Source organism: Somniosus microcephalus, unplaced genomic scaffold (assembly GCF_052327205.1).
Source record: "Somniosus microcephalus isolate GS21.2 unplaced genomic scaffold, FLI_Smic_1.0 unresolved_chr4, whole genome shotgun sequence".
Classification (NCBI taxonomy): domain Eukaryota; kingdom Metazoa; phylum Chordata; class Chondrichthyes; order Squaliformes; family Somniosidae; genus Somniosus; species Somniosus microcephalus.
Window position 1 is genome coordinate 14,750,603 of NW_028225182.1, and position 23,309 is coordinate 14,773,911.

Here is a 23,309-nt window from a genome sequence, read left to right on the forward strand (position 1 = left end):
AACGGTATTAAGGGATCATTGAAGTCTGTGAGACACTTCATAATTGTTTCTATTATCATTAATCAACCCACAACATTTTGTTCCACACTGCAGGAATTGCTAACATGTCAAACTTCAATAACTTTTTATAGAATCATAGAAAATTGCCTGAACCCCTGTGGTTAATGAATGGAATTTTAATGTTTGAGTTCCGTATACACCTTGGAATTCTGGAAAACATGGTTTGTAGTTTGCAGAAACGGGGCTTAGATCTGCTGTTGTGAACCGAGGTAAAGCTGCAGGATCCTTGAATAATCTTTCACAATTCAACTGAAAGCAGCCGGAATGTGCAACTTTGAGAGGGGCTGTCTGCACGGTCAGGGCTGGAAACGGAAGTGAGCGAGCGACACCGTAGTGTTCTGTGTGTGTGCATAACTGTACAGAATAACACAAATGTAACAGGACTTTGTTACTTTGCATAACAAATGCGAATAGATCCATTTTTCTACGATTTAAATGAACATGATTTACAAAATGTTTCCGCTCGGTTTCGAACCGGGGACTTTTCGCGTGTTAGGCGAACGTGATAACCACTACACTACGTAAAAGCTGCAGAAATCAGTCGCCTTTTGTTATAAATCTATGAATCTCTGACGAAAGTTATTAAAGTTTGACTGTCACCCGGCAAACATGTTACAATTTCCTTCAGTGTGCAACACACATTTTTGTTGGTTTTAATACAATTATTAAGATTCTCACAGACTTCAATGGTCTTTGTCAGAACTGAAATCCCTGACTGGGAATCAAACCTGATTGTTTTCAATGATGATAGGATTGTCCTATGAGGAGAGATTGAGCAGATTGGGCCTATAATCTCTGGAGTTCAGAAGAACGAGAGGTGTTCTCATTGAAAGGTATAATTTTCTTGGAGGGCTTGAAAGGATAGAAGCTGAGAGGTTGTTTCCCCTGGCTGGAGAGTCTAGAACTGGGGGGCAGAGTCTGAGGATTAGGGGCCGGCTATTTGAGACTCAGATGAGGAGACATTTCTTCACTCAGAGGCTTGTGATCTTTGCAATTCTCAACCTCAGAGGGCAGTGGATGCTCAGTCATTGAGTATATTCAAGGATTTGAGAGTCCTTTTACACAGAATACAGAAAGTTAACGTTTGTGAGCTCTTCCTTTATATTGAGCGGTGTCTCCTTCTTTAATCGGTGTCAGCTTTCGCTCACCGGTTACTTCGCAGCACCAACTTCTTTGTAAGTTCGAACTCTGTCTCACCGCGGGCGCAGTCTGGGCTATTTTCAATCCCCTTCAAAACCGAAACACATTATAGCAGTGATTTTAATTCAGTCGTGTGATATTTTTCGAGGCACCATTAAATGATTCAATAATTTATTCCTATCAGTGTTGCAGGCTGGGTTCGATTCACGGTTAGGGAAGAAATTTTGATATCACCGTTTCTTATTCATGAATGCGATGTAATTTTATTAAATTAATTACATGCATCTAATGTGAATAAATAAGAACTGCTTTAATCACCATTAATTAACCGGTAACTTTATTTTGCGGAATGAAAGACATAATAATATTGTTACTGAGGGACAGTCGAAACTTCATTCATTTATTTTGCTCTTTGCATCTCCTGAACTGTTAACACATATCTCATTTTACACATTGCATTTTAGGAGAATAGTTTAAAATCTTCATTGCTTGAGAGATCAGCGATCTGGGGCAAGATTTGTGAAATTTATCGGGACCGGCTATTTCACAGAAAAAACCTATTCTCTCACATGATGTTTTCAGACCACACACTGACCAATCTTTGCTAGGCCCCAAGTGGATGATCTGACACTTGAACGCGTTCAACTCCATTAATCACTGGTCAGGGGAGATTTAATAGAGGTGATCAAAATTATGGGGGAAAAAGTTTCCACTGGCAGGAGTGTCAGCAGGGCTATGGGGGACGACCTGCGGAGTGGGACTGATTGGATAGCTCGTTCAAAGATGCATCATGAATTGCTCATTTTAACCTGCGATTGATTGATTTTACTTAACCAACGTTATTAAGGGATCATTGAATTTTGTGAGACACTTCATAATTGTTTCTATTATCAATAATCCACCCACAACATTTTGTTGCACACTGCAGGAATTGTTAACATGTATAACGGATGACAGTCAAACTTTAATAACGTTTTATAGAATCAGAGAAAATTGCCTGAACCCCTGTGGTTAATGAAGGGAAGTTTAATGTTTGAGTTCCGTATACACCTTGGAATTCTGGAAAACATGGTTTGTAGTTTGCAGGAACGCGGCTTAGATCTGCTGTTGTGAACCGAGGTAAAGCTGCAGGATCCTTGAATAATCTTTCACAATTCAACAGAAAGCAGCCGGAATGTGCAACTTTGAGAGGGACTGTCTGCACGGTCAGGTCCGGAAACGGAAGTGAGCGAGCGACACCGTAGTGTTCTGTGTGTGTGCATAACTGTACAGAATAACACAAATGTAACAGGACTTTGTTACATTGCATAACAAATGCGAATTGATCCATTTTTCTACGACATAAATTAACATGATTTACAAAATGTTGCCGCCCGGTTTCGAACCGGGGTCTTTTCGCGTGTTAGGCGAACGTGATAACCACTACACTACGGAAACGCGGCATAAAGCTGTCGCCTTTGGCTATAAATCTATGAATCTATGAAGAAAGTTATTAAAGTTTGACTGTCACCCAGCAAACATGTTACAATTTCCTTCAGTGTGCAACACACATTTTTGTTGGTTTTAATACAATTATTAAGATTCTCACAGACTTCAATGGTCTTTGTCAGAACTGAAATCCCTGACTGGGAATCAAACCTGATTGTTTTCAATGATGATTGGATTGTCCTATGAGGAGAGATTGAGTAGATTGGGCCTATAATCTCTGGAGTTCAGAAGTACGAGATGTGTTGTCATTGAAAGGTACAATTTTCTTGGAGGGCTTGAAACGGTAGAAGATGAGAGGTTGTTTCCCCTGGCTGGAGAGTCTCGAACTAGGAGGCAGAGTCTCAGGATAAGGGGCCGGCCATTTGAGACTCAGATGAGGAGACATTTCTTCACTCAGATGCTTGTGAATCTTTGCAATTCTCAACCTCAGAGGGCAGTGGATGCTCAGTCATTGAGTATATTCAAGAATTTGGGAGTCTTTTTACACAGAATACAGAAATTAACGTTTGTGAGCTCATCCTTTATATTGAGCGGTTTCTCGTCCTTTAATCGGTGTCAGCTTTCGCCCAGCTGTTTCTTCACAGCAAGAACTTCTTTGTAAGTTCGAACTCTGTCTCACCGCGGTCGCAGTCTGGGCTTTTTTCAATCCCCTTCAACACCGAAACACATTAAAGCAGTGATTTTAATTTAGCAGTGTGATATTTTTTGAGGCACCATTAAATGATTCAATAACGTATTCCTATCAGTATCGCGAGCTGGGTTCGATTCCCGGTTAGGGAAGAAATTTTGATATCACCGTTTCTTATTCATGAATGCGATGTAATTTTATTAAATTAATTACATGCATCTAATGTGAATAAATAAGAACTGCTTTAATCACCATTAATTAACCGGTAACTTTATTTTGCAGAATGAAAGACATGATAATATGGTTACTGAGGGACAGTCGAAACTTCATTCATTTATTTTGCTCTTTGCATCTCCTGAACTGATAACCCATATCTCATTTTACACATTGCATTTTAGGAGAATAGTTTAAAATCTTCATTGCTTGAGAGAGCAGCGATCTGGGGCAACATTTGTAAAATTTAACGGGACCGGCTACTTCACAGACAAAAACTATTCTCTCACATGATGTTTTCAGACCACACACTGACCGATCTTTGCTCGGCCCCAAGTGGATGATCTGATAGTTGCCCGCGTTGAACTCCATTAATCACTGGTCAGGGGAGATTTAATAGAGGTGATCAAAATTATGGGGGAAACAGTTTCCACTGGCAGGAGTGTCAGCAGGGCTATGGGGGAAGAGCAGCGGAGTGGGACTGATTGGATAGCTCTTTCAAAGATGCAATATGAATTGGTCATTTTAACCTGCGATTGATAGCTTTCAGTCAACCAACGGTATTAAGGAATCATTGAAGTCTGTGAGACACTTCATAATTGTTTCTATTATCATTAATCAACCCACAACATTTTGTTGCACACTGCAGGAATTGCTAACATGTATACCGGATGACAGTCAAACTTTAATAACTTGTTATAGAATCATAGAAAATTACCTGAACCCCTGAGGTTAATGAAGGGAATTTTAATGGTTGAGTTCCGTATACACCTTGGAATTCTGGAAAACATGGTTTGTTGTTTGCAGCAACGCGGCTTCGATCTGCTGTTGTGAACCGAAGTAAAGCTGCAGGATCCTTGAATAATCTTTCACAATTCAACTGAAAGCAGCCGGATTGTGTAGCTTTGAGAGGGGCTGTCTGCACGGCCAGGGCTGGAAACGGAAGTGAGCGAGCGACACCGTAGTGTTCTGTGTGTGTGCATAACTGTACAGAATAACACAACTGTAACAGGACTTTGTTACTTTGCATAACAAATGGGAATTGATCCATTTTTCTACGATTTAAGTGAACATGATTTACAAAATGTTTCCGCCCGGTTTCGAACCGGGGACTTTTCGCGTGTGAGGCGAACGTGATAACCACTACACTACGGAAACGCTGGGTAAAACAGTCGCCTTTTGTTATAAATCTATGAATCTCTGACGAAAGTTATTAAAGTTTGACTGTCACCCGGCAAACATGTTACAATTTCCTTCAGTGTGCAACACACATTTTTGTTGGTTTTAATACAATTATTAAGATTCTCACAGACTTCAATGGTCTTTGTCAGAACTGAAATCCCTGACTGGGAATCAAACCTGATTGTTTTCAATGATGATAGGATTGTCCTATGAGGAGAGATTGAGCAGATTGGGCCTATAATCTTTGGAGTTCAGAAGAACGAGAGGTGTTCTCATTGAAAGGTATATATTTCTTGGAGGGCTAGAAAGGGTAGAAGCTGAGAGGTTGTTTCCCCTGGCTGGAGAGTCTAGAACTGGGGGGCAGAGTCTGAGGATTAGGGGCCGGCTATTTGAGACTCAGATGAGGAGACATTTCTTCACTCAGAGGCTTGTGATCTTTGCAATTCTCAACCTCAGAGGGCAGTGGATGCTCAGTCATTGAGTATATTCAAGGATTTGAGAGTCCTTTTACACAGAATACAGAAAGTTAACGTTTGTGAGCTCTTCCTTTATATTGAGCGGTGTCTCGTTCTTTAATCGGTGTCAGCTTTCGCTCAGCGGTTACTTCGCAGCACCAACTTCTTTGTAAGTTCGAACTCTGTCTCACCGCGGGCGCAGTCTGGGCTATTTTCAATCCCCTTCAAAACCGAAACACATTATAGCAGTGATTTTAATTCAGTAGTGTGATATTTTTCGAGGCACCATTAAATGATTCAATAATTTATTCCTATCAGTGTTGCAGGCTGGGTTCGATTCACGGTTAGGGAAGAAATTTTGATATCACCGTTTCTTATTCATGAATGCGATGTAATTTTATTAAATTAATTACATGCATCTAATGTGAATAAATAAGAACTGCTTTAATCACCATTAATTAACCGGTAACTTTATTTTGCGGAATGAAAGACATAATAATATTGTTACTGAGGGACAGTCGAAACTTCATTCATTTATTTTGCTCTTTGCATCTCCTGAACTGTTAACCCATATCTCATTTTACACATTGCATTTTAGGAGAATAGTTTAAAATCTTCATTGCTTGAGAGATCAGCGATCTGGGGCAAGATTTGTAAAATTTATCGGGACCGGCTATTTCACAGAAAAAATCTATTCTCTCACATGATGTTTTCAGGCCACACACTGACCAATCTTTGCTAGGCCCCAAGTGGATGATCTGACACTTGAACGCGTTGAACTCCATTAATCACTGGTCAGGGGAGATTTAATAGAGGTGATCAAAATTATGGGGGAAAAAGTTTCCACTGGCAGGAGTGTCAGCAGGGCAATGGGGGACGACCTGCGGAGTGGGACTGATTGGATAGCTCGTTCAAAGATGCATCATGAATTGCTCATTTTAACCTGCGATTGATTGATTTTACTTAACCAACGTTATTAAGGGATCATTGAAGTCTGTGAGACACTTCATAATTGTTTCTATTATCAATAATCCACCCACAACATTTTGTTGCACACTGCAGGAATTGTTAACATGTATAACGGATGACAGTCAAACTTTAATAACGTTTTATAGAATCAGAGAAAATTGCCTGAACCCCTGTGGTTAATGAAGGGCAGTTTAATGTTTGAGTTCCGTATACACCTTGGAATTCTGTAAAACATGGTTTGTAGTTTGCAGGAACGCGGCTTAGATCTGCTGTTGTGAACCGAGGTAAAGCTGCAGGATCCTTGAATAATCTTTCACAATTCAACAGAAAGCAGCCGGAATGTGCAGCTTTGAGAGGGACTGTCTGCACGGTCAGGTCCGGAAACGGAAGTGAGCGAGCGACACCGTAGTGTTCTGTGTGTGTGCAGAACTGTACAGAATAACACAAATGTAACAGGACTTTGTTACATTGCATAACAAATGCAAATTGATCCATTTTTCTACGACATAAATGAACATGATTTACAAAATGTTGCCGCCCGGTTTCGAACCGGGGACTTTTCGCGTGTTAGGCGAACGTGATAACCACTACACTACGGAAACGCGGCATAAAGCTGTCGCCTTTGGCTATAAATCTATGAATCTATGAAGAAAGTTATTAAAGTTTGACTGTCACCCAGCAAACATGTTACAATTTCCTTCAGTGTGCAACACACATTTTTGTTGGTTTTAATACAATTAATAAGATTCTCACAGACTTCAATGGTTTTTGTCAGAACTGAAATCCCTGACTGGGAATCAAACCTGATTGTTTTCAATGATGATTGGATTGTCCTATGAGAAGCGATTGAGTAAATTGGGCCTATAATCTCTGGAGTTCAGAAGTACGAGATGTGTTGTCATTGAAAGGTACAATTTTCTTGGAGGGCTTGAAACGGTAGAAGATGAGAGGTTGTTTCCCCTGGCTGGAGAGTCTCGAACTAGGAGGCAGAGTCTCAGGATAAGGGGCCGGCCATTTGAGACTCAGATGAGGAGACATTTCTTCACTCAGAGGCTTGTGAATCTTTGCAATTCTCAACCTCAGAGGGCAGTGGATGCTCAGTCATTGAGTATATTCAAGAATTTGGGAGTCCTTTTACACAGAATACAGAAATTAACGTTTGTGAGCTCATCCTTTATATTGAGCGGTTTCTCGTCCTTTAATCGGTGTCAGCTTTCGCCCAGCTGTTCCTTCACAGCACCAACCTCTTTGTAAGTTCGAACTCTGTCTCACCGCGGGCGCAGTCTGGGCTTTTTTCAATCCCCTTCAACACCGAAACACATTAAAGCAGTGATTTTAATTGAGCAGTGTGATATTTTTTGAGGCACCATTAAATGGTTCAATAACGTATTCCTATCAGTATCGCGAGCTGGGTTCGATTCCCGGTTAGGGAAGAAATTTTGATATCACCGTTTCTTATTCATGAATGCGATGTAATTTTATTAAATTAATTACATGCATCTAATGTGAATAAATAAGAACTGCTTTAATCACCATTAATTAACCGGTAACTTTATTTTGCAGAATGAAAGACATGATAATATGGTTACTGAGGGACAGTCGAAACTTCATTCATTTATTTTGCTCTTTGCATCTCCTGAACTGATAACCCATATCTCATTTTACACATTGCATTTTAGGAGAATAGTTTAAAATCTTCATTGCTTGAGAGAGCAGCGATCTGGGGCAACATTTGTAAAATTTAACGGGACCGGCTACTTCACAGAAAAAAACTATTCTCTCACGTGATGTTTTCAGACCACACACTGACCGATCTTTGCTCGGCCCCAAGTGGATGATCTGATAGTTGCCCGCGTTGAACTCCATTAATCACTGGTCAGGGGAGATTTAATAGAGGTGATCAAAATTATGGGGGAAACAGTTTCCACTGGCAGGAGTGTCAGCAGGGCTATGGGGGAAGAGCAGCGGAGTGGGACTGATTGGATAGCTCTTTCAAAGATGCATCATGAATTGTTCATTTTAACCTGCGATTGATAGCTTTTAGTCAACCAACGGTATTAAGGAATCATTGAAGTCTGTGAGACACTTCATAATTGTTTCTATTATCATTAATCAACCCACAACATTTTGTTGCACACTGCAGGAATTGCTAACATGTATACCGGATGACAGTCAAACTTTAATAACATGTTATAGAATCATAGAAAATTACCTGAATCCCTGAGGTTAATGAAGGGAATTTTAATGGTTGAGTTCCGTACACACCTTGGAATTCTGGAAAACATGGTTTGTTGTTTGCAGCAACGCGGCTTCGATCTGCTGTTGTGAACCGAAGTAAAGCTGCAGGATCCTTGAATAATCTTTCACAATTCAACTGAAAGCAGCCGGATTGTGTAGCTTTGAGAGGGGCTGTCTGCACGGTCAGGGCTGGAAACGGAAGTGAGCGAGCGACACCGTAGTGTTCTGTGTGTGTGCATAACTGTACAGAATAACACAAATGTAACAGGACTTTGTTACTTTGCATAACAAATGGGAATTGATCCATTTTTCTACGATTTAAATTAACATGATTTACAAAATGCTTCCGCCCGGTTTCGAACCGGAGACCTTTCGCGTGTTAGGCGAACGTGATAACCACTACACTACGGAAACGCTGGAGAAATCAATCGCCTTTTGTTATAAATCTATGAAACTCTGACGAAAGTTATTAAAGTTTGACTGTCACCCGGCAAACATGTTACAATTTCCTTCAGTGTGCAACACACATTTTTGTTGGTTTTAATACAATTATTAAGATTCTCACAGACTTCAATGGTCTTTGTCAGAACTGAAATCCCTGACTGGGAATCAATCCTGATTGTTTTCAATGATGATAGGATTGTCCTATGAGGAGAGATTGAGCAGATTGGGCCTATAATCTTTGGAGTTCAGAAGAACGAGAGGTGTTCTCATTGAAAGGTATAATTTTCTTGGAGGGCTTGAAAGGATAGAAGCTGAGAGGTTGTTTCCCCTGGCTGGAGAGTCTAGAACTGGGGGGCAGAGTCTGAGGATTAGGGGCCGGCTATTTGAGACTCAGATGAGGAGACATTTCTTCACTCAGAGGCTTGTGATTTTTGCAATTCTCAACCTCAGAGGGCAGTGGATGCTCAGTCATTGAGTATATTCAAGGATTTGAGAGTCCTTTTACACAGAATACAGAAAGTTAACGTTTGTGAGCTCTTCCTTTATATTGAGCGGTGTCTCGTTCTTTAATCGTTGTCAGCTTTCGCTTGGCGGTTACTTCGCAGCACCAACTTCTATGTAAGTTCGAACTCTGTCTCACCGCGGGCGCAGTCTGGGCTTTTTTCAATCCCCTTCAACACCGAAACACATTATAGCAGTGATTTTAATTTAGTAGTGTGATATTTTTCGAGGCACCATTAAATGATTCAATAATTTATTCCTATCAGTGTTGCAGGCTGGGTTCGATTCACGGTTAGGGAAGACATTTTGATATCACCGTTTCTTATTCATGAATGCGATGTAATTTTATTAAATTAATTACATGCATCTAATGTGAATAAATAAGAACTGCTTTAATCACCATTAATTAACCGGTAACTTTATTTTGCGGAATGAAAGACATAATAATATGGTTACTGAGGGACAGTCGAAACTTCATTCATTTATTTTGCTCTTTGCATCTCCTGAACTGTTAACCCATATCTCATTTTACACATTGCATTTCAGGAGAATGGTTTAAAATGTTCATTGCTTGAGAGAGCAGCGATCTGCGGCAACATTTGTAAAATTTAACGGGACCGGCTATTTCACAGAAAAAACCGATTCTCTCACATGATGTTTTCAGACCACACACTGACTGATCTTTGCTAGGCCCCAAGTGGATGATCTGACACTTGCCCGCGTTGAGCTCCATTATTCACTGGTCAGGGGAGATTTAATAGAGGTGATCAAAATTAAGGGGCAAACCGTTTCCACTGGCAGGAGTGTCAGCAGGGCTATGTGGGAAGAGCAGCGGAGTGGGACTGATTGGATAGCTCTTTCAAAGATGCAATATGAATTCCTCATTTTAACCTGCAATTGATAGATTTTAGTTAACCAACGGTATTAAGGGATCATTGAAGTCTGTGAGACACTTCATAACTGTTTCTATTATCATTAATCAACCCACAACATTTTGTTGCACACTGCAGGAATTGCTAACATGTATACCGGATGACAGTCAAACTTCAATAAATTTTTATAGAATCATAGAAAATTGCCTGAACCCCTGTGGTTAATGAAGGGAATTTTAATGGTTGAGTTCCGTATACACCTTGGAATTCTGGAAAACATGGTTTGTAGTTTGCAGAAACGGGGCTTAGATCTGCTGTTGTGAACCGAGGTAAAGCTGCAGGATCCTTGAATAATCTTTCACAATTCAACTGAAAGCAGCCGGAATGTGCAACTTTGAGAGGGGCTGTCTGCACGGTCAGGGCTGGAAACGGAAGTGAGCGAGCGAAACCGTAGTGTTCTGTGTGTGTGTACAACTGTACAGAATAACACAAATGTAACAGGACTTTGTTACATTGCATAACAAATGCGAATTGATCCATTTTTCTACGATTTAAATGAACATGATTTACAAAATGTTTCCGCCCGGTTTCGAACCGGGGACCTTTCGCGTGTTAGGCGGACGTGATAACCACTACACTACGGAAACGCTGGATAAAACAGTCGCCTTTGGCTATAAATCTATGAATCTATGAAGAAAGTTATTTAAGTTTGACTGTCACCCAGCAAACATGTTACAATTTCCTTCAGTGTGCAACACACATTTTTGTTCGTTTTAATACAATTAATAAGATTCTCACAGACTTCAATTGTCTTTGTCAGAACTGAAATCCCTGACTGGGAATCAAACCTGATTGTTTTCAATGATGATTGGATTGTCCTATGAGGAGAGATTGAGTAGATTGGGCCTATAATCTCTGGAGTTCAGAAGTACGAGATGTGTTGTCATTGAAAGGTACAATTTTCTTGGAGGGCTTGAAAGGATAGAAGCTGAGAGGTTGTTTCCCCTGGCTGGTGAGTCTAGAACTGGGGGGCAGAGTCTGAGGATTAGGGGCCGGCTATTTGAGACTCAGATGAGGAGATATTTCTTCACTCAGAGGCTTGTGATCTTTGCAATTCTCAACCTCAGAGGGCAGTGGATGCTCAGTCATTGAGTATATTCAAGGATTTGAGAGTCCTTTTACATAGAATACAGAAAGTTAGCTTTTGTGAGCTCTTCCTTTATATTGAGCGCTGTCTCCTTCTTTAATCGTTGTCAGCTTTCGCTTGGCGGTTACTTCGCAGCACCAACTTCTTTGTAAGTTCGAACTCTGTCTCACCGCGGGCGCAGTCTGGGCTTTCTTCAATCCCCTTCAACACCGAAACACTTTAAAGCAGTGATTTTAATTTAGTAGTGTGATATTTTTCGAGGCACCATTAAATGATTCAATAATTTATTCCTATCAGTGTTGCAGGCTGGGTTCGATTCACGGTTAGGGAAGAAATTTTGATATCACCGTTTCTTATTCATGAATGCGATGTAATTTTATTAAATTAATTACATGCATCTAATGTGAATAAATAAGAACTGCTTTAATCACCATTAATTAACCGGTAACTTTATTTTGCGGAATGAAAGACATAATAATATGGTTACTGAGGGACAGTCGAAACTTCATTCATTTATTTTGCTCTTTGCATCTCCTGAACTGTTAACCCATATCTCATTTTACACATTGCATTTCAGGAGAATGGTTTAAAATGTTCATTGCTTGAGAGAGCAGCGATCTGGGGCAACATTTGTAAAATTTAACGGGACCGGCTATTTCACAGAAAAAACCGATTCTCTCACATGATGTTTTCAGACCACACACTGACTGATCTTTGCTAGGCCCCAAGTGGATGATCTGACACTTGCCCGCGTTGAGCTCCATTATTCAGTGGTCAGGGGAGATTTAATAGAGGTGATCAAAATTAAGGGGGAAACCGTTTCCACTGGCAGGAGTGTCAGCAGGGCTATGGGGGAAGAGCAGCGGAGTGGGACTGATTGGATAGCTCTTTCAAAGATGCAATATGAATTCCTCATTTTAACCTGCAATTGATAGATTTTAGTTAACCAACGGTATTAAGGGATCATTGAAGTCTGTGAGACACTTCATAACTGTTTCTATTATCATTAATCAACCCACAACATTTTGTTGCACACTGCAGAAATTGCTAACATGTATACCGGATGACAGTCAAACTTCAATAACTTTTTATAGAATCATAGAAAATTGCCTGAACCCCTGTGGTTAATGAAGGGAATTTTAATGGTTGAGTTCCGTATACACCTTGGAATTCTGGAAAACATGGTTTGTAGTTTGCAGAAACGGGGCTTAGATCTGCTGTTGTGAACCGAGGTAAAGCTGCAGGATCCTTGAATAATCTTTCACAATTCAACTGAAAGCAGCCGGAATGTGCAACTTTGAGAGGGGCTGTCTGCACGGTCAGGGCTGGAAACGGAAGTGAGCGAGCGAAACCGTAGTGTTCTGTGTGTGTGTACAACTGTACAGAATAACACAAATGTAACAGGACTTTGTTACATTGCATAACAAATGCGAATTGATCCATTTTTCTACGATTTAAATGAACATGATTTACAAAATATTTCTGCCCGGTTTCGAACCGGGGACCTTTCGCGTGTTAGGCGAACGTGATAACCACTACACTACGGAAACGCTGGATAAAACAGTCGCCTTTGGCTATAAATCTATGAATCTATGAAGAAAGTTATTTAAGTTTGACTGTCACCCAGCAAACATGTTACAATTTCCTTCAGTGTGCAACACACATTTTTGTTCGTTTTAATACAATTAATAAGATTCTCACAGACTTCAATTGTCTTTGTCAGAACTGAAATCCCTGACTGGGAATCAAACCTGATTGTATTCAATGATGATTGGATTGTCCTATGAGGAGAGATTGAGTAGATTGGGCCTATAATCTCTGGAGTTCAGAAGTACGAGATGTGTTGTCATTGAAAGGTACAATTTTCTTGGAGGGCTTGAAAGGATAGAAGCTGAGAGGTTGTTTCCCCTGGCTGGAGAGTCTAGAACTGGGGGGCAGAGTCTGAGGATTAGGGGCCGGCTATTTGAGACTCAGATGAGGAGACATTTCTTCACTCAGAGGCTTGTGATCTTTGCAATTCTCAACCTCAGAGGGCAGTGGATGCTCAGTCATTGAGTATATTCAAGGATTTGAGAGTCCTTTTACATAGAATACAGAAAGTTAACTTTTGTGAGCTCTTCCTTTATATTGAGCGCTGTCTCCTTCTTTAATCGTTGTCAGCTTTCGCTTGGCGGTTACTTCGCAGCACCAACTTCTTTGTAAGTTCGAACTCTGTCTCACCGCGGGCGCAGTCTGGGCTTTTTTCAATCCCCTTCAACACCGAAACACATTAAAGCAGTGATTTTAATTTAGTAGTGTGATATTTTTCGAGGCACCATTAAATGATTCAATAATTTATTCCTATCAGTGTTGCAGGCTGGGTTCGATTCACGGTTAGGGAAGAAATTTTGATATCACCGTTTCTTATTCATGAATGCGATGTAATTTTATTAAATTAATTACATGCATCTAATGTGAATAAATAAGAACTGCTTTAATCACCATTAATTAACCGGTAACTTTATTTTGCGGAATGAAAGACATAATAATATGGTTACTGAGGGACAGTCGAAACTTCATTCATTTATTTTGCTCTTTGCATCTCCTGAACTGTTAACCCATATCTCATTTTACACATTGCATTTCAGGAGAATGGTTTAAAATGTTCATTGCTTGAGAGAGCAGCGATCTGGGGCAAAATTTGTAAAATTTAACGGGACCGGCTATTTCACAGAAAAAACCGATTCTCTCACATGATGTTTTCAGACCACACACTGACTGATCTTTGCTAGGCCCCAAGTGGATGATCTGACACTTGCCCGCGTTGAGCTCCATTATTCACTGGTCAGGGGAGATTTAATAGAGGTGATCAAAATTAAGGGGGAAACCGTTTCCACTGGCAGGAGTGTCAGCAGGGCTATGGGGGAAGAGCAGCGGAGTGGGACTGATTGGATAGCTCTTTCAAAGATGCAATATGAATTCCTCATTTTAACCTGCAATTGATAGATTTTAGTTAACCAACGGTATTAAGGGATCATTGAAGTCTGTGAGACACTTCATAACTGTTTCTATTATCATTAATCAACCCACAACATTTTGTTGCACACTGCAGGAATTGCTAACATGTATACCGGATGACAGTCAAACTTCAATAACTTTTTATAGAATCATAGAAAATTGCCTGAACCCCTGTGGTTAATGAAGGGAATTTTAATGGTTGAGTTCCGTATACACCTTGGAATTCTGGAAAACATGGTTTGTAGTTTGCAGAAACGGGGCTTAGATCTGCTGTTGTGAACCGAGGTAAAGCTGCAGGATCCTTGAATAATCTTTCACAATTCAACTGAAAGCAGCCGGAATGTGCAACTTTGAGAGGGGCTGTCTGCACGGTCAGGGCTGGAAACGGAAGTGAGCGAGCGAAACCGTAGTGTTCTGTGTGTGTGTACAACTGTACAGAATAACACAAATGTAACAGGACTTTGTTACATTGCATAACAAATGCGAATTGATCCATTTTTCTACGATTTAAATGAACATGATTTACAAAATGTTTTCGCCCGGTTTTGAACCGGGGACCTTTCGCGTGTTAGGCGAACGTGATAACCACTACACTACGGAAACGCTGGATAAAACAGTCGCCTTTGGCTATAAATCTATGAATCTATGAAGAAAGTTATTTAAGTTTGACTGTCACCCAGCAAACATGTTACAATTTCCTTCAGTGTGCAACACACATTTTTGTTCGTTTTAATACAATTAATAAGATTCTCACAGACTTCAATTGTCTTTGTCAGAACTGAAATCCCTGACTGGGAATCAAACCTGATTGTATTCAATGATGATTGGATTGTCCTATGAGGAGAGATTGAGTAGATTGGGCCTATAATCTCTGGAGTTCAGAAGTACGAGATGTGTTGTCATTGAAAGGTACAATTTTCTTGGAGGGCTTGAAAGGATAGAAGCTGAGAGGTTGTTTCCCCTGTCTGGAGAGTCTAGAACTGGGGGGCAGAGTCTGAGGATTAGGGGCCGGCTATTTGAGACTCAGATGAGGAGACATTTCTTCACTCAGAGGCTTGTGATCTTTGCAATTCTCAACCTCAGAGGGCAGTGGATGCTCAGTCATTGAGTATATTCAAGGATTTGAGAGTCCTTTTACATAGAATACAGAAAGTTAACTTTTGTGAGCTCTTCCTTTATATTGAGCGCTGTCTCCTTCTTTAATCGTTGTCAGCTTTCGCTTGGCGGTTACTTCGCAGCACCAACTTCTTTGTAAGTTCGAACTCTTTCTCACCGCGGGCGCAGTCTGGGCTTTTTTCAATCCCCTTCAACACCGAAACACATTAAAGCAGTGATTTTAATTTAGTAGTGTGATATTTTTCGAGGCACCATTAAATGATTCAATAATTTATTCCTATCAGTGTTGCAGGCTGGGTTCGATTCCCGGTTAGGGAAGAAATTTTGATATCACCGTTTCTTATTCATGAATGCGATGTAATTTTATTAAATTAATTACATGCATCTAATGTGAATAAATAAGAACTGCTTTAATCACCATTAATTAACCGGTAACTTTATTTTGCGGAATGAAAGACATAATAATATGGTTACTGAGGGACAGTCGAAACTTCATTCATTTATTTTGCTCTTTGCATCTCCTGAACTGTTAACCCATATCTCATTTTACACATTGCATTTCAGGAGAATGGTTTAAAATGTTCATTGCTTGAGAGAGCAGCGATCTGGGGCAACATTTGTAAAATTTAACGGGACCGGCTATTTCACAGAAAAAACCGATTCTCTCACATGATGTTTTCAGACCATACACTGACTGATCTTTGCTAGGCCCCAAGTGGATGATCTGACACTTGCCCGCGTTGAGCTCCATTATTCACTGGTCAGGGGAGATTTAATAGAGGTGATCAAAATTAAGGGGGAAACCGTTTCCACTGGCAGGAGTGTCAGCAGGGCTATGGGGGAAGAGCAGCGGAGTGGGACTGATTGGATAGCTCTTTCAAAGATGCAATATGAATTCCTCATTTTAACCTGCAATTGATAGATTTTAGTTAACCAACGGTATTAAGGGATCATTGAAGTCTGTGAGACACTTCATAACTGTTTCTATTATCATTAATCAACCCACAACATTTTGTTGCACACTGCAGGAATTGCTAACATGTATACCGGATGACAGTCAAACTTCAATAACTTTTTATAGAATCATAGAAAATTGCCTGAACCCCTGTGGTTAATGAAGGGAATTTTAATGGTTGAGTTCCGTATACACCTTGGAATTATGGAAAACATGGTTTGTAGTTTGCAGAAACGGGGCTTAGATCTGCTGTTGTGAACCGAGGTAAAGCTGCAGGATCCTTGAATAATCTTTCACAATTCAACTGAAAGCAGCCGGAATGTGCAACTTTGAGAGGGGCTGTCTGCACGGTCAGGGCTGGAAATGGAAGTGAGCGAGCGAAACCGTAGTGTTCTGTGTGTGTGTACAACTGTACAGAATAACACAAATGTAACAGGACTTTGTTACATTGCATAACAAATGCGAATTGATCCATTTTTCTACGATTTAAATGAACATGATTTACAAAATGTTTCCGCCCGGTTTCGAACCGGGGACCTTTCGCGTGTTAGGCGAACGTGATAACCACTACACTACGGAAACGCTGGATAAAACAGTCGCCTTTGGCTATAAATCTATGAATCTATGAAGAAAGTTATTTAAGTTTGACTGTCACCCAGCAAACATGTTACAATTTCCTTCAGTGTGCAACACACATTTTTGTTCGTTTTAATACAATTAATAAGATTCTCACAGACTTCAATTGTCTTTGTCAGAACTGAAATCCCTGACTGGGAATCAAACCTGATTGTTTTCAATGATGATTGGATTGTCCTATGAGGAGAGATTGAGTAGATTGGGCCTATAATCTCTGGAGTTCAGAAGTACGAGATGTGTTGTCATTGAAAGGTACAATTTTCTTGGAGGGCTTGAAAGGATAGAAGCTGAGAGGTTGTTTCCCCTGGCTGGAGAGTCTAGAACTGGGGGGCAGAGTCTGAGGATTAGGGGCCGGCTATTTGAGACTCAGATGAGGAGACATTTCTTCACTCAGAGGCTTGTGATCTTTGCAATTCTCAACCTCAGAGGGCAGTGGATGCTCAGTCATTGAGTATATTCAAGGATTTGAGAGTCCTTTTACATAGAATACAGAAAGTTAACTTTTGTGAGGTCTTCCTTTATATTGAGCGCTGTCTCCTTCTTTAATCGTTGTCAGCTTTCGCTTGGCGGTTACTTCGCAGCACCAACTTCTTTGTAAGTTCGAACTCTGTCTCACAGCGGGCGCAGTCTGGGCTTTTTTCAATCCCCTTCAACACCGAAACACATTAAAGCAGTGATTTTAATTTAGTAGTGTGATATTTTTCGAGGCACCATTAAATGATTCAATAATTTATTCCTATCAGTGTTGCAGGCTGGGTTCGATTCACGGTTAGGGAAGAAATTTTGATATCACCGTTTCTTATTCATGAATGCGATGTAATTTTATTAAATTAATTACATGCATCTAATGTGAATAAATAAGAACTGCTTTAATCACCATTAATTAACCGGTAACTTTATTTTGCGGAATGAAAGACATAATAATATGGTTACTGAGGGACAGTCGAAACTTCATTCATTTATTTTGCTCTTTGCATCTCCTGAACTGTTAACCCATATCTCATTTTACACATTGCATTTCAGGAGAATGGTTTAAAATGTTCATTGCTTGAGAGAGCAGCGATCTGGGGCAACATTTGTAAAATTTAACGGGACCGGCTATTTCACAGAAAAAACCGATTCTCTCACATGATGTTTTCAGACCACACACTGACTGATCTTTGCTAGGCCCCAAGTGGATGATCTGACACTTGCCCGCGTTGAGCTCCATTATTCACTGGTCAGGGGAGATTTAATAGAGGTGATCAAAATTAAGGGGGAAACCGTTTCCACTGGCAGGAGTGTCAGCAGGGCTATGGGGGAAGAGCAGCGGAGTGGGACTGATTGGATAGCTCTTTCAAAGATGCAATATGAATTCCTCATTTTAACCTGCAATTGATAGATTTTAGTTAACCAACGGTATTAAGGGATCATTCAAGTCTGTGAGACACTTCATAACTGTTTCTATTATCATTAATCAACCCACAACATTTTGTTGCACACTGCAGGAATTGCTAACATGTATACCGGATGACAGTCAAACTTCAATAACTTTTTATAGAATCATAGAAAATTGCCTGAACCCCTGTGGTTAATGAAGGGAATTTTAATGGTTGAGTTCCGTATACACCTTGGAATTCTGGAAAACATGGTTTGTAGTTTGCAGAAACGGGGCTTAGATCTGCTGTTGTGAACCGAGGTAAAGCTGCAGGATCCTTGAATAATCTTTCACAATTCAACTGAAAGCAGCCGGAATGTGCAACTTTGAGAGGGGCTGTCTGCACGGTCAGGGCTGGAAACGGAAGTGAGCGAGCGAAACCGTAGTGTTCTGTGTGTGTGTACAACTGTACAGAATAACACAAATGTAACAGGACTTTGTTACATTGCATAACAAATGCGAATTGATCCATTTTTCTACGATTTAAATGAACATGATTTACAAAATGTTTTCGCCCGGTTTTGAACCGGGGACCTTTCGCGTGTTAGGCGAACGTGATAACCACTACACTACGGAAACGCTGGATAAAACAGTCGCCTTTGGCTATAAATCTATGAATCTATGAAGAAAGTTATTTAAGTTTGACTGTCACCCAGCAAACATGTTACAATTTCCTTCAGTGTGCAACACACATTTTTGTTCGTTTTAATACAATTAATAAGATTCTCACAGACTTCAATTGTCTTTGTCAGAACTGAAATCCCTGACTGGGAATCAAACCTGATTGTATTCAATGATGATTGGATTGTCCTATGAGGAGAGATTGAGTAGATTGGGCCTATAATCTCTGGAGTTCAGAAGTACGAGATGTGTTGTCATTGAAAGGTACAATTTTCTTGGAGGGCTTGAAAGGATAGAAGCTGAGAGGTTGTTTCCCCTGGCTGGAGAGTCTAGAACTGGGGGGCAGAGTCTGAGGATTAGGGGCCGGCTATTTGAGACACAGATGTGGAGACATTTCTCCACTCAGAGGCTTGTGATCTTTGCAATTCTCAACCTCAGAGGGCAGTGGATGCTCAGTCATTGAGTATATTCAAGGATTTGAGAGTCCTTTTACATAGAATACAGAAAGTTAACTTTTGTGAGCTCTTCCTTTATATTCAGCGCTGTCTCCTTCTTTAATCGTTGTCAGCTTTCGCTTGGCGGTTACTTCGCAGCACCAACTTCTTTGTAAGTTCGAACTCTGTCTCACCGCGGGCGCAGTCTGGGCTTTTTTCAATCCCCTTCAACACCGAAACACATTAAAGCAGTGATTTTAATTTAGTAGTGTGATATTTTTCGAGGCACCATTAAATGATTCAATAATTTATTCCTATCAGTGTTGCAGGCTGGGTTCGATTCACGGTTAGGGAAGAAATTTTGATATCACCGTTTCTTATTCATGAATGCGATGTAATTTTATTAAATTAATTACATGCATCTAATGTGAATAAATAAGAACTGCTTTAATCACCATTAATTAACCGGTAACTTTATTTTGCGGAATGAAAGACATAATAATATGGTTACTGAGGGACAGTCGAAACTTCATTCATTTATTTTGCTCTTTGCATCTCCTGAACTGTTAACCCATATCTCATTTTACACATTGCATTTCAGGAGAATGGTTTAAAATGTTCATTGCTTGAGAGAGCAGCGATCTGGGGCAACATTTGTAAAATTTAACGGGACCGGCTTTTTCACAGAAAAAACCGATTCTCTCACATGATGTTTTCAGACCACACACTGACTGATCTTTGCTAGGCCCCAAGTGGATGATCTGACACTTGCCCGCGTTGAGCTCCATTATTCACTGGTCAGGGGAGATTTAATAGAGGTGATCAAAATTAAGGGGGAAACCGTTTCCACTGGCAGGAGTGTCAGCAGGGCTATGGGGGAAGAGCAGCGGAGTGGGACTGATTGGATAGCTCTTTCAAAGATGCAATATGAATTCCTCATTTTAACCTGCAATTGATAGATTTTAGTTAACCAACGGTATTAAGGGATCATTGAAGTCTGTGAGACACTTCATAACTGTTTCTATTATCATTAATCAACCCACAACATTTTGTTGCACACTGCAGGAATTGCTAACATGTATACCGGATGACAGTCAAACTTCAATAACTTTTTATAGAATCATAGAAAATTGCCTGAACCCCTGTGGTTAATGAACGGAATTTTAATGGTTGAGTTCCGTATACACCTTGGAATTATGGAAAACATGGTTTGTAGTTTGCAGAAACGGGGCTTAGATCTGCTGTTGTGAACCGAGGTAAAGCTGCAGGATCCTTGAATAATCTTTCACAATTCAACTGAAAGCAGCCGGAATGTGCAACTTTGAGAGGGGCTGTCTGCACGGTCAGGGCTGGAAACGGAAGTGAGCGAGCGAAACCGTAGTGTTCTGTGTGTGTGTACAACTGTACAGAATAACACAAATGTAACAGGACTTTGTTACATTGCATAACAAATGCGAATTGATCCATTTTTCTACGATTTAAATGAACATGATTTACAAAATGTTTCCGCCCGGTTTCGAACCGGGGACCTTTCGCGTGTTAGGCGAACGTGATAACCACTACACTACGGAAACGCTGGATAAAACAGTCGCCTTTGGCTATAAATCTATGAATCTATGAAGAAAGTTATTTAAGTTTGACTGTCACCCAGCAAACATGTTACAATTTCCTTCAGTGTGCAACACACATTTTTGTTCATTTTAATACAATTAATAAGATTCTCACAGACTTCAATTGTCTTTGTCAGAACTGAAATCCCTGACTGGGAATCAAACCTGATTGTTTTCAATGATGATTGGATTGTCCTATGATGAGAGATTGAGTAGATTGGGCCTATAATCTCTGGAGTTCAGAAGTACGAGATGTGTTGTCATTGAAAGGTACAATTTTCTTGGAGGGCTTGAAAGGATAGAAGCTGAGAGGTTGTTTCCCCTGGCTGGAGAGTCTAGAACTGGGGGGCAGAGTCTGAGGATTAGGGGCCGGCTATTTGAGACTCAGATGAGGAGACATTTCTTCACTCAGAGGCTTGTGATCTTTGCAATTCTCAACCTCAGAGGGCAGTGGATGCTCAGTCATTGAGTATATTCAAGGATTTGAGAGTCCTTTTACATAGAATACAGAAAGTTAACTTTTGTGAGCTCTTCCTTTATATTGAGCGCTGTCTCCTTCTTTAATCGTTGTCAGCTTTCGCTTGGCGGTTACTTCGCAGCACCAACTTCTTTGTAAGTTCGAACTCTGTCTCACAGCGGGCGCAGTCTGGGCTTTTTTCAATCCCCTTCAACACCGAAACACATTAAAGCAGTGATTTTAATTTAGTAGTGTGATATTTTTCGAGGCACCATTAAATGATTCAATAATTTATTCCTATCAGTGTTGCAGGCTGGGTTCGATTCACGGTTAGGGAAGAAATTTTGATATCACCGTTTCTTATTCATGAATGCGATGTAATTTTATTAAATTAATTACATGCATCTAATGTGAATAAATAAGAACTGCTTTAATCACCATTAATTAACCGGTAACTTTATTTTGCGGAATGAAAGACATAATAATATGGTTACTGAGGGACAGTCGAAACTTCATTCATTTATTTTGCTCTTTGCATCTCCTGAACTGTTAACCCATATCTCATTTTACACATTGCATTTCAGGAGAATGGTTTAAAATGTTCATTGCTTGAGAGAGCAGCGATCTGGGGCAACATTTGTAAAATTTAACGGGACCGGCTATTTCACAGAAAAAACCGATTCTCTCACATGATGTTTTCAGACCACACACTGACTGATCTTTGCTAGGCCCCAAGTGGATGATCTGACACTTGCCCGCGTTGAGCTCCATTATTCACTGGTCAGGGGAGATTTAATAGAGGTGATCAAAATTAAGGGGGAAACCGTTTCCACTGGCAGGAGTGTCAGCAGGGCTATGGGGGAAGAGCAGCGGAGTGGGACTGATTGGATAGCTCTTTCAAAGATGCAATATGAATTCCTCATTTTAACCTGCAATTGATAGATTTTAGTTAACCAACGGTATTAAGGGATCATTCAAGTCTGTGAGACACTTCATAACTGTTTCTATTATCATTAATCAACCCACAACATTTTGTTGCACACTGCAGGAATTGCTAACATGTATACCGGATGACAGTCAAACTTCAATAACTTTTTATAGAATCATAGAAAATTGCCTGAACCCCTGTGGTTAATGAAGGGAATTTTAATGGTTGAGTTCCGTATACACCTTGGAATTCTGGAAAACATGGTTTGTAGTTTGCAGAAACGGGGCTTAGATCTGCTGTTGTGAACCGAGGTAAAGCTGCAGGATCCTTGAATAATCTTTCACAATTCAACTGAAAGCAGCCGGAATGTGCAACTTTGAGAGGGGCTGTCTGCACGGTCAGGGCTGGAAACGGAAGTGAGCGAGCGAAACCGTAGTGTTCTGTGTGTGTGTACAACTGTACAGAATAACACAAATGTAACAGGACTTTGTTACATTGCATAACAAATGCGAATTGATCCATTTTTCTACGATTTACAAAATGTTTCCGCCCGGTTTCGAACCGGGGACCTTTCGCGTGTTAGGCGAACGTGATAACCACTACACTACGGAAACGCTGGATAAAACAGTCGCCTTTGGCTATAAATCTATGAATCTATGAAGAAAGTTATTTAAGTTTGACTGTCACCCAGCAAACATGTTACAATTTCCTTCAGTGTGCAACACACATTTTTGTTCGTTTTAATACAATTAATAAGATTCTCACAGACTTCAATTGTCTTTGTCAGAACTGAAATCCCTG

General features: G+C 40.3%; 11 non-coding genes across 11 annotated transcripts; all 11 read right to left on the reverse strand.

The window, feature by feature from the left end:
* Positions 1 to 2,564: 2,564 nt before the first annotated feature.
* On the reverse strand, positions 2,565 to 2,637 carry trnav-aac (transfer RNA valine (anticodon AAC)). Its single transcript has one exon. It is a non-coding gene; the product is annotated as a tRNA-Val (tRNA).
* A 1,977-nt stretch (positions 2,638 to 4,614) lies between these two features.
* trnav-cac (transfer RNA valine (anticodon CAC)) lies at positions 4,615 to 4,687 on the reverse strand. The gene has a single exon. It is a non-coding gene; the product is annotated as a tRNA-Val (tRNA).
* A 1,977-nt stretch (positions 4,688 to 6,664) lies between these two features.
* trnav-aac (transfer RNA valine (anticodon AAC)) lies at positions 6,665 to 6,737 on the reverse strand. Its single transcript has one exon. It is a non-coding gene; the product is annotated as a tRNA-Val (tRNA).
* A 1,977-nt stretch (positions 6,738 to 8,714) lies between these two features.
* trnav-aac (transfer RNA valine (anticodon AAC)) lies at positions 8,715 to 8,787 on the reverse strand. The gene has a single exon. It is a non-coding gene; the product is annotated as a tRNA-Val (tRNA).
* Positions 8,788 to 10,764: 1,977 nt separating this feature from the next.
* trnav-aac (transfer RNA valine (anticodon AAC)) lies at positions 10,765 to 10,837 on the reverse strand. Its single transcript has one exon. It is a non-coding gene; the product is annotated as a tRNA-Val (tRNA).
* A 1,977-nt stretch (positions 10,838 to 12,814) lies between these two features.
* On the reverse strand, positions 12,815 to 12,887 carry trnav-aac (transfer RNA valine (anticodon AAC)). The gene has a single exon. It is a non-coding gene; the product is annotated as a tRNA-Val (tRNA).
* A 1,977-nt stretch (positions 12,888 to 14,864) lies between these two features.
* On the reverse strand, positions 14,865 to 14,937 carry trnav-aac (transfer RNA valine (anticodon AAC)). The gene has a single exon. It is a non-coding gene; the product is annotated as a tRNA-Val (tRNA).
* A 1,977-nt stretch (positions 14,938 to 16,914) lies between these two features.
* On the reverse strand, positions 16,915 to 16,987 carry trnav-aac (transfer RNA valine (anticodon AAC)). Its single transcript has one exon. It is a non-coding gene; the product is annotated as a tRNA-Val (tRNA).
* Positions 16,988 to 18,964: 1,977 nt separating this feature from the next.
* On the reverse strand, positions 18,965 to 19,037 carry trnav-aac (transfer RNA valine (anticodon AAC)). Its single transcript has one exon. It is a non-coding gene; the product is annotated as a tRNA-Val (tRNA).
* Positions 19,038 to 21,014: 1,977 nt separating this feature from the next.
* On the reverse strand, positions 21,015 to 21,087 carry trnav-aac (transfer RNA valine (anticodon AAC)). Its single transcript has one exon. It is a non-coding gene; the product is annotated as a tRNA-Val (tRNA).
* Positions 21,088 to 23,049: 1,962 nt separating this feature from the next.
* trnav-aac (transfer RNA valine (anticodon AAC)) lies at positions 23,050 to 23,122 on the reverse strand. The gene has a single exon. It is a non-coding gene; the product is annotated as a tRNA-Val (tRNA).
* Between the last annotated feature and the right edge of the window lie 187 nt (positions 23,123 to 23,309).